This window comes from Mesoplodon mirus, assembly GCF_964341445.2.
Source record: "Mesoplodon mirus genome assembly, chromosome: 12".
Lineage (NCBI taxonomy): Eukaryota > Metazoa > Chordata > Mammalia > Artiodactyla > Ziphiidae > Mesoplodon > Mesoplodon mirus.
Genome location: NC_138988.1, coordinates 72,653,566 through 72,668,354, shown reverse-complemented (window position 1 = coordinate 72,668,354; position 14,789 = coordinate 72,653,566). Strand labels below are relative to the sequence as shown.

The window sequence follows — 14,789 nt, the reverse complement described above, 5'->3', positions numbered from 1 at the left end:
AGCATCTCAGCTGGGTCTCAAATAATGATAGAATTTTGTGGCAGACAATGAGGAAAAGGACTGACTGAGGAACCGCAAGAGTAAAGACAGGAAGTCAGAACAATGAAGCACCTGTTGAAAGAGGGAGGGAATTGACAGCGATTTTGACTAGGAAACAAGTTGATGTTTACAGAATCAGCTTTCAAATATGCAACAAGAAAGAGAATTAACCACTGAGTTTAACGTTTTTCCTTTCTTGAAGTTATTCTGATCCTAGGGTGGGTATCTTAAGTTCCCTTGCCACAGGCATGGTGCACAGAAAGCCATCTTCTGGCCAAAAGTCCTGCATGTTCCCACCATCTTCTGGCTGCCCTCAGACTTTCTCATTCCACCCCAAGTTCCTCTCATCGAAAGGCTCCTGCCTGACCCTGTCACCTCACTCAGATCCAGAAGGCGAACAGCGGCTAAACTCATATAAACTGATTCCGGTAAATTGACTCATATAGGATGCGTCCCACCTGTGGCTCATTCCTTGAAGGGCAGAGAGGTTGTGAAAATCAGGACTAGGCCTGCCCCCTCTAAAACTCTGCGTTTTTCTTTCTTTTCCAGGAACAGTGCTTGCTCGGGGCAGCTGCTGGAGAAACTCAAATCCAAAGGAGGAATACAAATACTGGGATACCCATAACAGGTAAACAGAAGCCATTTCTTAGAAGGGAATTTTTGAATACCATCTTTTAGCAGTTTGCCAATGTCCTTAAAGACACAAATCCTCAGGATGCTCCTGGAAAACCACAGACTCCCAAGACCTCATTCATGACCTCTGAATCGTAAGTTCCAGGAAAGATCCCTGATTTATAAGCACTTCGGGTGATTCTTAACAACAGGGAATTTGGGTGAACGTAGAAAAGAATTATATATTCTGCCTTTGAAGAGACTCGTTTGCCAACCAAAATCGCTGCTGGGATCGTTTTTAAGCAAGGGTTGGGTGCTGACTACAATTAAAGCGCGTCCGCTTGCTTTCACTGCAGTTGGGGACTTACAAACAGGAAATGAGCAGAGGGGGCGGGAGCTAGCTGCTGGTTGAGAGGGAGGGAGCCAATGAGAAACAGAGGAGCTGCTGCCCACCCAGAATGCGTTGGGGCAGGGGTGGGACTAGGCTCCATGGCCTATAAAACTTGCACTCAGGGCAGTCGTATGGCTTGGTTGGGAAGGTTGTGGCTGCGGGAGGCTGGTGGGCGTGGTGGTACATGTGAAGGCTTCTCGGAGCTGGAGTGGGGAAAGCAGAAAAAGCCTGGGGGGTGGATATAAAGCTTCTTCTTCTTCTTTTTTTTTTTTTTTTTTCCAAAAGAGAAAACTCTAGGAAGGCGGTGCAGCGGCTGGGGGCTGTCTCCAAATGCCAGTCTCTGTTGGCGCTCTCCTGTGTGCTTTATTTCCTCTGTTCTCTTCACAGATAGTCCTGGGGTCATAAGACTAAGGCTCCTGCTTCTTTCTCCAGGGGACTTTTTCTGCCTGCTTTCTTACAGCTGGAAGACTTTATCCATAGGTTTTCTTTTCTCAACTGGTAGAAGCTTTAAAAACCTCTCTTGGTAGCTAAAACAAAGCTAGGGTTTCTTCCTTGTTTGGGAAAGCTGTCTTTTCTCTGGGAACGATCTCTTTCTGGGCGTGGGTTGTTCCAAGGACTAATGACCTATCGGTGGGCATGGGGTGGAGGAAGGCTAGCTCTGCCGAACTCCACAGCTGTAAGCTTTGAGCTAACACGGAGAGCATAGGGCCCTGAGTTGGAGTATGTGCACCAGAGGGGATGACTTTGCTGTCTCTCACTCACAAAAGCCAAAAACTCTAGCTCCTGGTAGGCAGTGACTTAGCTCTAGCCTTTCCTGTGATGGGGTGATAAACTCGGCTTTCCTGCTCAAGTCTGTTCCAAACAAACTGTGGCCTGGCTTCTGTGGCCAGGTCTCAGAGATGGCAGTCCCGCTTGCTTGCTTTCCTTCTGCTCCTTTTAAGCGTCTTAAAGTTCTCTCTGGGAATAAGCTACTGCAGAGTAGGGTTTGCTATTGGCAAAGCCGGGATAGATAACTCAAATCTGGCAAAAACTAAAATGAGTTTGGAGACCCACATGTTTCTCTCCAGCTGAAAAGAGTATCAATGTGAGTTGAACTAGGACAGCAGATAGTAGTTAAGGCATCAGCCCTTGAAGATGAGGGTTTCTTCCTGTGGTTTGTGTTGTTCACATCCTCCGTAGGGGAGGATCCATTCCAGGGGAGTGCCCAAGTAGGAACTGGACTGACTGGAGTTTCTCTAATAGAATCATAGCTAAACACCTCCTGGGGGCTCCCTGCTGGCATAGGTCTAGATTGAGGTCCTCTCTCACCTGGAAGAGTAGCTCGTAGAGCCCCATAGCTGTGATGACTGCGGCACCTACAGCATAGGGGTGATGATCGTGGCCTGTCTGGAAGGGCCCAGTATTAAACTCCAACAGGCTGAAGGTGGTTTTAAAGAAGCAAATAAAGTCCTAAGTGCTCAGAAGAGGAACTCCAGGGAATAAGCAGGCAAGTGACCACATGTGCTGGCCTGAGAAGTGGGAGAAGCCAGGGCCTGGATGCAGCTCAACCAGCTGAACTGGGAAACTGAGTGGGCAGTGCTGACCTCATCTGAAAATTGGGCGAGGCCTGTTGGTGTGGAGTTTACCAGCAGAACCAGGTCTGGGCCAAACTTGATGAAGGCTTAAATATCAGTTTCTAAGGCAGCTCCTCTGAAAATGACTTAGTTTCAGGAGCTGTTGCTTTTGTTGAAATTGGAGGTGGGAGTGCTGAGGTCTGGGATCTGTCTGCTTTCGGGACTTGCAGTGGAGCCACTGTCGACCAGAGCCTCAGTCTCACGGAAGTGCCCTCATAGCCACGTGGTGTGTGACAGGATATGGGCTGGAGCTCACCTGGGTTATGTCCTTGGCTCTGTCACTTACTAGCTCTGAGAACCCGGGCAAGTGATTGATCTCTGGGAAACTGGCTTTTTTTTTTTCGTTTTTTGGGTTTTTTTTTGCGGTATGCGGGCCTCTCACTGTTGTGGCCTCTCCCGTTGCGGAGCACAGGCTCCAGACGCGCAGGCTCAACGGCCATGGCTCACGGGCCCAGCCGCTCCGCGGCATGTGGGATCTTCCCAGACCGGGGCCTGAACCCGCATCCCCTGCATCGGCAGGTGGACTCTCAACCACAGCACCACCAGGGAAGCCCTGGGAAACTGGCTTTAAACAGGTCTTGTGATGCGATGAGACTGTAGAGCAGTGCCCATCATAGTATGTGCTCAGTACACATTAGCTGCTGCCCAGTAGAGTGCCCCACCTGGTGCAGAGCTCCTGGCATTCTGTGTCACAGGCGTCTTGCTTGGCACCTTCCTTCCTGCAGCATGGAACCTCCTGTTCACCTGTTATAATTATCTTATAACCTCCCTGTAGCCTGGCAGGCTCTCTGAACCCAGCTTGGTACCTCATGCTTGCATAGCTCCCTCACCTACCCAGGCAGACTCTGTCCCTGGATTGTATGAGCCTGTTCTTATCCTGAACAATTGCTTCGAATGCCATATGTTAAGACCTGGCTGAAAGTTGCTTGTTAATTGCTCAGGGTTCAAAGTACGGCTGACTTTTTAACACGGTCAGAGCCAGGCCAGCTCACCTGGAAGAGTTCACTTAAAACTGCATTTTCTGCCCTAGTGAAAGACTAAAAGTAGGGGGACAGATAGAGTCTTGATCTTTTAGGTTGAAGCCTCTCTTTGCCAGTTTGTCTACACGCGCCACTGGCTGCAACCTGAGTTCTTGGCCTCAGGGTCATGTAGCCACAGCTGTAACTTATTCCGTAAAGATAGCCAGGAACTCATATTCAGCCCAGCGCTCCGCTTAGCATCAAGTCCCTGGGGGCAGGCAGTGACTGAACCCCAGGGCCAGTATGTGCCTGAGCCTGAAAGGGCCTGGGTGCTGTGCAGTCTGGGCTGCCCCTCGGATCCACCCTCACCTGGGTGACCCTGGGCTCTGTGCCAAGCCGCGAGTCTGAAGTGCACACACTTGCACGTCATAGTCCTGGAGGGGTCCTGGCCTAACTCAGCTGGCAGCCAGGTAGGAGCGTGCTAAGTGACGGCTAACATGGGGCTGCCAGCTGCTGCTGATAATGGGCTGATCAATCCAATTGCTTATTTGGGCTTACTTCTGTATCCTGCTTTCTTTACAGCAGGAGAACTCCTCCCTTCTGAGTGGAGAGGAGGATGGGTCCAGAGCTAGGCAGAATCTAGACTGTACGTTCGCTACAGGGAAGCTGCTCCTGACAAAGCTCTAAATTGGCTCCCCACATTCTCTGCCATGGAGGGTCTTAAAGCCAAAAGGTTGAGGTCACAGGCCTCAGGGCCACATACAGCTTCAGCCTGGATTCTGCTGCTTATTTCTCATGTCTTGAATGAGTCGCTTAAGTTCTCTGAGCATCTGACCTGTGCAAATGGGTAAACTAAAAGCTAACTCTGAGCCATGAGACTTTGATGGTGATCATAGGAATCTTGACTTACTTCCAGTCCTATGACTAACTATTAACAGGCCTGTCCTCACGTACCTGCCCAAGTCACCTGGTATCAGTTCCATCCAGGTGTGTTTGAGAGGCTTCTATCCTCTGTGTAGCTTCCTCCCCATAGTGTAAGCTACCCTTAAGCCTTAGCTGGGCTTCATCTCCCTCTTCCAGGTTGGTTCCTGGGGTTCCCTCTTCATCACTAAACTGCATAGCCTTTGGGTAACTTGGACTTATCCTGGGACCAGTGGTAGGTGAGATGTAGTCACGGAGTTCATGTAGCTGCGTCCTCAAGCACTGTCCTCACAGGAAGGACAGAAGCCACTCCTTGAGGAATAAAGGAGCCTCCCTGCTTGGGCCCTGGGGGAGGAGGCCCTCTTGAGGGCAGCTCTGGTTTACAGGGGCTCCCACCCCTCTGCCAGACTCCACTTGTCACAAGCTGTGGGTGGGCCTCTACAGAGATGGCTTAGTCTCTGAACACTTGACTCCTGTTCTCCAGCCCATCAGGCTCCCTTCATGGGTCTGGGTAGATTTTGGACCAGCTCATAGCATGTCTGGTCTGATCTTAAATGGTGGCATTATGGCAGCCCAAACTCTTAGGGTGATTTGAGGTAATGTAGGGACTTGCATGACAGACTCAGGCTAAGAGGTAGCCCTGGGTGGGGAGATGGGAAGAAATCGCCTCTTGTGCCATCCTTTTTCTTTGAAAGGTTCTTTAGGATACCTGAGGTGAAGGCAGACTGACATCTTGCTCTTGTTTCAGTATCAGTCCCTGATTTCATCTTTCCTCTCCAAGATACCCCAGAATGATCTTCCTTGGTGACAGCACTGCAGGGCCAGGAAGGACAGGAATGATATTTCAGCCACTTCCTAGAGACCCAAGGTCTTACCACAAGATAGACTCTTCCGGAACTGGCTTTTTCTAAGTCTCCACAATCCCATGTACACTTTCACTGGACAGTCTTAATTCTGTTCTCTTTAAGGAAAACCTAATTGGCAGAAGAAAAATCTTAGAGTAAATGATTCCTGCTCTTACCTTATCAACATGAGAGTCACGGAGAAGCTTGAGATCTGCAGATCGATCTGTCCATACTCCTAATTTCAGAACTAGTTGGTTTTCCTATAAAGTCTTTTAAATTGTCAACAGTCTCTCCCAGTTCCTTTGTTTCAGAAAGGCGCACTTTATCTCAAGGATGTTGCAGGTTTTCTGCCCATCTTGAAGACTACCTTGTAACTTAAATGCTTGTTTCATACCTAGTTGGCCAGTGGCTTTCTTCAGGGCAGCTGGAATTTCTTAGAAAGGCCTTCCTTGCTTCAATAGTAGAATGAAACAGGACAACTTTAGGCTTCCATCCCTTTAAATACAAAGGGAATATTGTTCTAAATTACTACAAAACGTTTCAATGAAATGTACTGGGTTGTCAACCTCTTTGACTTGAGATGCTTTTATTCTAAGTTAACCTAACTAGACATTGACCTTCTGCCCCAAGACGAAAAGAGCTTGGAAGTTGGCTTTCTTGCTGTAAGGACAGGAGTGAGGAATTCACTGAAGCAACAACTCTTATCTCAGAGGCTTGAGGTCACAGGACAAAATTCTGCCCTGAAACTGGAGAGACAGAACAAACCAGTTTGCCAGGAATGAAAGCTGTAGCTGGAGTGAGTAACCAGCAGGAACACTTAAAGGATAATCAACAAATCGATGGAGGCTCCGTGTACACTTACCTGAGGATAAGCTTTAGGGGGCCCAGGTTTAGGGGGCTCTGCACTTTCACGAGTTCTACCTCCTGGGCGTGGTGTTGGGCATGGAGAAAGGGTCCAGGGTCTTCAAGAGAGGTATCCCCCCCAACAGAACAACCTCCTGGAAATGTACCTTGCCTAGCTGGGAAGATGAGAAACACAAGCACTGCCCTCAAGCAGGAAAGGATAGAAAAGTAACGGCGGCTTGAGAGTCCACGGGTCCCACCTGACCTTGTTCTAGGCCAGCACTGCATATGGCTGGAGGTGGGTAGGGAATAGGATCTGTGAGGGGCAGGACAGGAACGGGTTCTCAAGGCTCTTTCAGGACTGAGTGTACGTACGGCTTGGGGGGGCTCTTCCCTCTGGTGATTTGTTGGGAAGTCAGTCCTGTTTCTCGCCCCCAGCCGGCGAGTTTCCACACTCTGTCCTGCCTTGCTTCATGTGGAAAGCAGCGGTGAAGCTTCAGATCTTCCAGTACGGCTGTCTCATGTCGCTGGAGTAATCTCTCAGATGCCTGCTCCTCACTTGGCTAGCGTTTGGACAAGTGGTGATAGGTGTAAGGCTTCAGAATGACTAGACAAGAAAGCCCTTCAAAGCTCTTCAGGACCAAGTTCCCCCTCCTGAATCACAGTTCACAAGTGCTGTAAGCCCCCCAAGTTGTGCGTTGCCCGATCTGGTCATTTACAGGGACTTGAGCTCTCCAGAGAGGGGACATGGTCTCCTTAAATCCATCCCATTGGTGCTCTGCCATAGGTGAACTCTTGTTCTGCTTCATGCATTTTTCTCTCTGAATTCCATTTGAGCTGCTTGTTCAGATGGTTCACTGCAGAGACTTAACTGGGAAGGATTCCAGCTAAGGACAAGACTCCCCACCTGCCCAGTTCACCAAAGTCAAACTCCTTTGGGTGCCGTTTGGTTAGTAGTGGGCAGGTTTGGGTGTGGGCGTTGACAAGCTCACTGTATAATAACTTTGGAATATCCGCATCTCCTGTTCCTAAGCTGTGGCCTCAAGCCTTCCCCCTTTGACAGGATCTGTAGGCCTCCATTTTGATACCTGATGGCCCCTGTTCTTCCCTCTCCTGGCCAGTTCCAACCCTCAGTCTCTTGAGCATCACTGTGCTTAAGGACCTCATGTGCACACAGTCAGAAGGAGAAGATCTACTTTCCCTTGTCCATCAGGCATTAGACATGAGATTGGACGTGAGAACTTTGCAACGACTTCTGAGAACCACCTTGGGAAGTCCCACAAACCAGAGATGGGAATGTCTGCTGTGTTTTGTACTCCGCTGGAAAAACTTGTTCTAGCGATCTAGCGATCTCTCCTTCTGGCTTAATTAGCTACCCGCACCTTTGACATAAGCACTTAGAAATGTAGAAACAGATGATCTAATCAACAAGAGGCAAACATTCATGTTGACTGGCAGGAGTATGTCAATCTCACCTCCTGGGCTAACTGCTTAAGTGGGCAGATTGTCAACATTCCATGTGACAGGACCCCATCCTGGCATGCTTGGAGCAATGCCATTGTCCCTCTTTGAGGGGCAGCATGTGAGTGGAACCTGCTGACTTACCTAAGGAGTGGGAGACGTGCGTTTCTGGAGACTCCCTTTGCTTTAAGAAGGGTTGTTGGTAGAGCTGGCAGCACAGTGGGGAGAAGGAACCAAAGGGTCTTTCATCTTGGTTACTAAACTGAACAGAATGAAGGTCATGTTTGGAATTGGTTAGTACTGGCGTTACCCAGCTCCAACTGCAAGTAACTAGGTACCACCTACAGGGCTGGACAAGCAGCAGAGAAGGTAACCATGTGGGAGCATGTGGGGTTAAAGGGACAACGTGAATTGTCCTAGTCAAAGAAAGCCCTCTCCAAAGGAATAGCATCAGGCACTGGTAGCGGAGATAAAAACAAAGTGGGAGAGTGAATCAGATCAGAAGCCAGGAGCAGAATGTGGTTGAGAGGAAGACTCTAGGATAAAGGCTTCAGCAGAGGCTGTAACAACCCACGGGCTTCAGGTACCCCCTACCGTGGTAGTGGCTGGGTAAAGGGTGGTGATGGGCTAAGATTCTATTACACAAAATAGGACATGCACTAGTGGGAAAACTTTAGATCATCGCATATCTTGTTAAAGATGCTTTCAGGTTAGACCCAGACCTATCTCTTCAACAGGAGGGCTTTCTCTGTACCTATTCTGCCAGCCTGGGGACACTGGGAAGTTGGGTTTGGGAAGAGAATGACCCAGGCTCCTGTCACCCCCTCCAGCTGTGTTTGCATACTGTCCCTGATAACTTAAGCATTTACTTACATTTTAGCCTCAACCCAGCATTTCTGGTCTTCTGGACTATTTGTGAGTGTTCACTTTGTTCATATCCACTATTTCAAATGGTAAAATTCCAGGACTGGAAAGGTGACTGTTGGAACTAGAAAGTAACACTAATAGTAACATTATTTGAATCTGGTTTATGAGCTTTCTGAGATTCTTGGAAACTAGCTCTATCTGGATACAGTTTTTTTAGGATGGCCGCCTTTCCTATGAGCTCCATCAAACTGGATATACCATGGACTTAGCCATTAGCATGCTTCCTTAAAGTGGGTGAAGCCCCAAGAAACTCAACCTTCTGAGAGCCCTTCTAGAAACTTTATTCTGACCTCACCCTGAGGGTACTCAGCGCCCTGCTAAAAGCGGCATACGTGCATGCCTAATGGATGCTCACCAGCCTCCAGCTCCAAGACAATTAAGTAGCAATGTAACAGGTCTAGATTAAGATGCTTTAAGTCTTATGACTGAAGCTTTAACGTTCATATGACATTAACTTCAAGGGGAAAGATTTAGTGTTGCCACTGTCAATTCAGACTTGAATTGCATAGGAGTTGGGTAACTATGGGTTATTAATGCCTACTCAGGCTTACAAGCAACTCTGCACAGACTTATGTAAAGGGACAGTTCTTATGTGATTAAATAGAATATTCATCAGCTGCTTAGTCATGTAAGACTCCAGAATGCTTATGGATGGCAGTGAAATTCTGAAGTGTAGGGTTCTAATGGGACGCCAGTGTGTGAGCTGGAGTTTGGAGGACTGAGAAAACATTCCATATTGAAGTGAACACCACCAACTGGTGGCACTTGGGAGTTAGCAGCTCCATAAGGCGATGTCAAGGTGGACTTGCGTGGAGAATCCCTTAATGTGTACACGTGTATATGATGCGTTTCTCCAGAGCCTGCGTCCTTGAAGTGCCTGAGCAGGTTTAATCCATCTCTTCTACTTGTCCACCACCACCAACCTCACTTGCTTCAAGACATACCTCTGAAGTTTCTGTGGGGCATGCATTTGTCAAATGTCTATTTCCAACTCCTGTTAAGTTTCAAGAAGGCTTCTTAAATGTCTCTTGAAAAGAGGGTCTCAGGTCTAAGATGTGGGGAAAGCTATTCAGTGGTCAGAACTGAGTAACAAAGAACATGGGAGAAGCAAGGGGCATGCACGAACTCAGTTCTCCTTGAGTTGGTTGGAAAAGTGCTGGAATTAACTAACTTGTCCCTGTTCTGATCCTTGAGAAGCTTCAAACTTAGTCCTGTCTTCCTAAAACTTCCCCCTTATAAACTTGAATGGTCTATGTGACAGGTCCCTGAGCAGTGGTAGGCAACCATTAGCTGATGGAAATGAACTTGGGTAGATGTCAAGTGACTTTCTTGCCTGAGCCAGAAACTTAAGAATAGAACTTTCTCAACAAATCTAACTTGGTTATAAAACGTACTCAACTTGACCCATGCTGAGGCTGGGTTCCTCATCTGGCTGGGTATGAAGGGATCCTGTCTTAGCCTGGATTCCCTTAAAAACATGAGGGAGGACTTGTGTAAGGGTAACTTATTTGGGGTGTGGTCAAAGTAGGAGGAGATGGAAGAAAGGGCATTGGTATCCCTGCTGTTAATATCAGAGGCTTAATTCTGCTGAGACCTCTCGGATCCATCAAAACACCTCCAGGAATTATTTGCTTGAAGGATGAAGAGCCAGGAGTGTTTAACCATCCGTTTATGTGCTGTGAGCTTCTTTAAAGCTTAGCAAGCTCCTGCCTGCATCCACGGAATTGGGGGAGCCCTGAGTCGGAAAGTGAATGCAGAGGGGCTCACTCTGGGCAAAGGGTTATAAGCTTGAAGTGAGTTGCTGGCATGGTGCTGCTGTCTGAAATCTTGAAGTAAGGCTTCACATTCAGGCCATGGCTGAAATTGGAAGTCAGGTTGAGTTTGAGTTGGGGCTCCACGAATGTCATCTCCATCTTCAAAGCCTTGTTCATTTAGACGTGAGATATTGAGGGACATGAGCTCATGTTGAGGGCAACCCAGGGAATCTTTGTTACTGTGTGGAATGTTTTATTTCTGAGGTGAGTTAATCAGTATGTAAAGTTTTAAAAACTTTTGTAGTACAAATACATTACACAGTGTCCTCTTCAGCTATGTCTTTACTGCCAGACATCCTTCTGACATGGACTGAAATTACACTTGTGTAGCATTGACAAAGTTCTCAAATAGCAAAGAGTGCTATGCTAAACCAAAAACAAGTTGAAGAAAGATGTTAACTTTTTTGCTTTACACTTGTTAGGAGGAGAAGAATCCCTAGAATAGTGATATTCTTTTTTTCCTTCAAACAATCCCCAACACAGCAGCTTTCCCAAGCTGAGACTGTGGCACCTCAACAGGAGGATAATGCCTCCTTAATCAGAATTGATTTATTATCTAATTGAACTCCATTAGAAAATGGAGATAGCTGACCTCCCTGGTAACAAGACTAAGGAAACAAGATTAATCTTGTTTAGGGAGCAAGGGTATATGGGAGCTACACAGAGCCTGGAAGCCACATGCAGGGAACATGTAGGGTCTTCACTTCTACTTAGCTCTGTAACCAGCAGGGATTTAACTCCATATTTTTGGATGAATAAGATGCTGCAATTCTTATTCTTTTGGAGCATTTATCCATCTACATTTAAAGTAATTATTGATATGTATTTTCCTATTACAATTTTCTTAATCGTTTTGGGTTTGTTGTTGTAGGTCTTTTCCTTCTCTTGTGTTTCCTGCCTAGAGAAGTTCCTTTAGCATTTATTGTAAAGCTGGTTTGGTTGTGCTGAATTCTCTTAAATTTTGCTTGTCTGTAAAGCTTTTGATTTCTCCATCAAATCTGAGTGAGATCCTTGCTGGGTAGAGTAATCTTCTAGGTTTTTCCCTTTCATCACTTTAAATATATCCTGCCACTCCCTTCTGGCCTGCAGAGTTTCTGCTGAAAGAGCAGCTGTAAACCTTATGGGGATTCCCTTGTATGTTATTTGTTGCTTTTCCCTTGCTGCTTTTAATGTTTTTTCTTTGTGTTTAATTTTTTTTAGTTTGATTACTATGTGTCTCGGCGTGTTTCTCCTTGGGTTTATCCTGTATAGGACTCTCTGCACTTCCTGGACTTGGCTGACTATTTCCTTTCCCATTTGGAAGTTTTCGACTATAATCTCCAAATATTTTATCATACCCTTTTTTTTCTTCTGGGATGCCTATAATTCAAATGTTGGTGTGCTTAATATTGTCCCAGAGGTCTGAGACTGTCCTCCATTCTTTTAGTTCTTTTTATTCTGCTCTGTGGCAGTTATTTCTACCATTCTGTCTTCCAGCTCACTTATCCATTCTTCTGCCTCAGTTATTCTGCTATTGATTCCTTCTAGAGTATTTTTAATTTCAGTTACTGTATTGTTCATTACTGTTTGCTCTTTAGTTCTTCTAGGTCCTTGTTAAACGTTTCTTGTATTTTCTCTATTCTATTTCTGAGGTTTTGGATCATCTTTACTATCATTACTCTGAATTGTTTTTCAGGTAGTTTGCCTATTTCCTCTTCATTTATTTGGTCTTGTGGGGTTTTATCTTGGTCCTTTGTCTGCAAGATATTTGTCTTCTCATTTTGCTCTAACTTACACTATTTGAGGTCTCCTTTCCCTAGGCTTCTGGCTCATAGTTCCTCTTGCTTCTCTGTTCTTTGCCCCTGGTGGTGAGGTTGGTCCAGTGTCTTGTGTAGGCTTCCTGATGGGAGGGACTGGTGCCTGCGTTCTGGTGGGTGGAGCTGAGTCTTTTCCCTCTGATGAGCAGGACCATGTCAGGTGGTGTGTTTTGGGGTGTCTGTTAGCTTAGTATGACTTTAGGTAGTCTGTGTGCTGATATGTGGCTTTGTGTTCCTGTCTTGTTTGTTGTTTGGTGTGAGGCATCCAGTGCTGGGAGCTGCAGGCAGTTGGGTGGAGCTGGATCTTGGATTCAGATAGAGGCCTCAGTGAGAACTCTCAGCTATTAATCTTCCCTGGGGCCGGGAATTCTCTAGTGGTCCAGCGTCTTGGACTTGGTGCTCCCATCCCAGAGCCTCAGGCCCGACTTCCAGTCAAGGAACCAAGACCCCACACGTTGCTCATCCTGGCAATTAGGGGGATTAAAAAAAAAGACTAACAAAACCCCAGAAAATGGTAAAAAGTAAAATCAAACAAAAACAGAAACAAGGAAACATGAACACACACACACACAAAACAAACAGAACCAAATAAAACAAAAAGCAAGAGAACAACCGGACATACAAAAGAACCCAAGAACCGAAATCAAACAATTAAAAAAGAAAACTAACAAAAACACAAAGCCAAAATACAAAACCAATGCAGAGTGCCTACTGAAGAATGAAGCAAAGAAACAAACTGACAAAAATGACTAAAAAAAGAGAGAGGGGGAAGAAGACAGAACAACAGAAAAGCAACCTAGAAATAGAAATATAAAATAAAACAAAATATATTAAAGAAAGAAAAACTAACACAACCCCAGAGAAATGGTAAAAACAAAACCCAAACAAAGAAACATGCACACATGCAAAAGAGACAAAAACAGAACCAAATAAAACAAAAAGCAAGAGAACAACCAGAGAAGCAGAAGAACCCAAAAATGAAATCAAACAATTAGGTTTTGTTTCTTAGTTTTGATTCTAAAAACAAAACCAAAGCAGTGTGCCAACTGAAGAATAAAGCAAGGAAACAGAACAAACTGATAAAAATGATTTAAAACATAAAATAAAAGGGAAAAAGCACAGAACAACAGAAAAGCAAATTAGAAATGGAAATATAAAAAATAAAAATATTAAAGAAAAAATGGAAAAGAACACAGAACAACAGAAAAGCAAAGTAAAAATAGAAATATTTTTAAAAATAAAAGCAAAAAATGTGTTATAAAACATGAAGATCCCAAAAGACAAAATTCTGAAAAAATACTGAAATAACAACAAAAAGCCAGAACAACAGCAGAACCAATCAGAACATAATAACATTAATAGTAATAATTATGCTACCCTGGGGTCTCCTCTGTAAGTGTCCTTGCACATGCCATGAGCCACAGCCCACCTCCACCTCCCCAAGAGTCCCTCCTCTGCCTCTGGGCTGCTCTCTGGACCTGCTGTGGGCCCTGTGGTGACCACTCAGACTCTGATCTACTCCAGTTCCTACATGTAATGCCCCCAAAGTCCACAGCTGCCAGAGCTAGACCATTTTCATTTGTGGGAACACTCATTGTCTACTCAGGTATTCCACAGATGCTAGGGTCTACCTAGTTTATCGTGGGGATTTAATCTGCAGCTTGTACAGCTGATGGAAGGATTTTCAATCTTCTTCCTTAGTCGCCCCATCCCTGGGGTTCAGCTTTGGTTTTATCCCCACTTCTGTGTGTGGTCCACCCACAGGAGTCTGGTCCTCAGGCTACCTTGGAGCTCTTGGATGTGCTCCAGTGACGACAGGGTGCAGAGGTAGTATGACTGCTTGGATCTTGGGAGCCCCGGCAGTGCCAAATATGCAGGGAAGCCGGCAGCCACAGGCGCAAGAGATATGGCCCTAGTGAGGGCCTTTTCTGGCACCTGGCATAAGGCACGTGGGGGCCAGCCCTGGCTGTGCTTTTTCTGGCTCCCAGCAGTAGGCACACAAGGACCAGCCCTGAGAGGACTTTTTCTATTGCTCGGTGGCCAGTGCATGAGGGCCAGCCCTGAGGAGGCTTTTTCTATTGCTCGGTGGCTGGCACACGAGAGCCAGCTCTGAGAGGGCTTCTTTTATTGTCGTCAGCAGGCGCTGGTGTGTGGGGAGAGAGAGGCTACAGTAGTGGCTCCTCCCCCTGCGTGTGACTCAGCAGTAGTGCACTGCTTCCATGGCAGTCCAGTCTTCCTCTGTAGGTATTCCCTGCTGCAGATTTCCTCCCTCCTGTCCCCTCAGTCCATCTCCCCACAGCCAATAGCAGTTCTCGCTCTGGGCCTGTTTTCTAATCCCCATGCTCCAGCTCCCAGCCCCTTGCACACCTGTGAACACACGTCTCAGTCCAGGGCACATAGGGCCACAGCATGGACCATCTGTGTATTTCTCACTCCGTCCCATCTGCCATAGTTTGGCCACTTCCCCCTCTTCCGACAGCCTCAAATGCTTCCCTTCTGTCCCAGTCAATTTCCCTGTCGGACAGGGGGTTTCCCCGAATTTGGGAATCTCTCCTCTGCTTCAGCTCC

The 14,789-nt window shown here is 46.5% G+C and overlaps 1 long non-coding RNA gene across 1 annotated transcript in view; it reads left to right on the top strand.

The window, feature by feature from the left end:
• The window catches only part of LOC309813408, a 286,009-nt gene that overhangs the window by 149,550 nt on the left and 121,670 nt on the right, over positions 1-14,789 (top strand). Inside the window, exon 3 of the long non-coding RNA XR_014295494.1 lies at positions 589-667. This is a non-coding gene — a long non-coding RNA (uncharacterized lncRNA). The remainder of the gene's footprint in view (positions 1-588; positions 668-14,789) is intronic.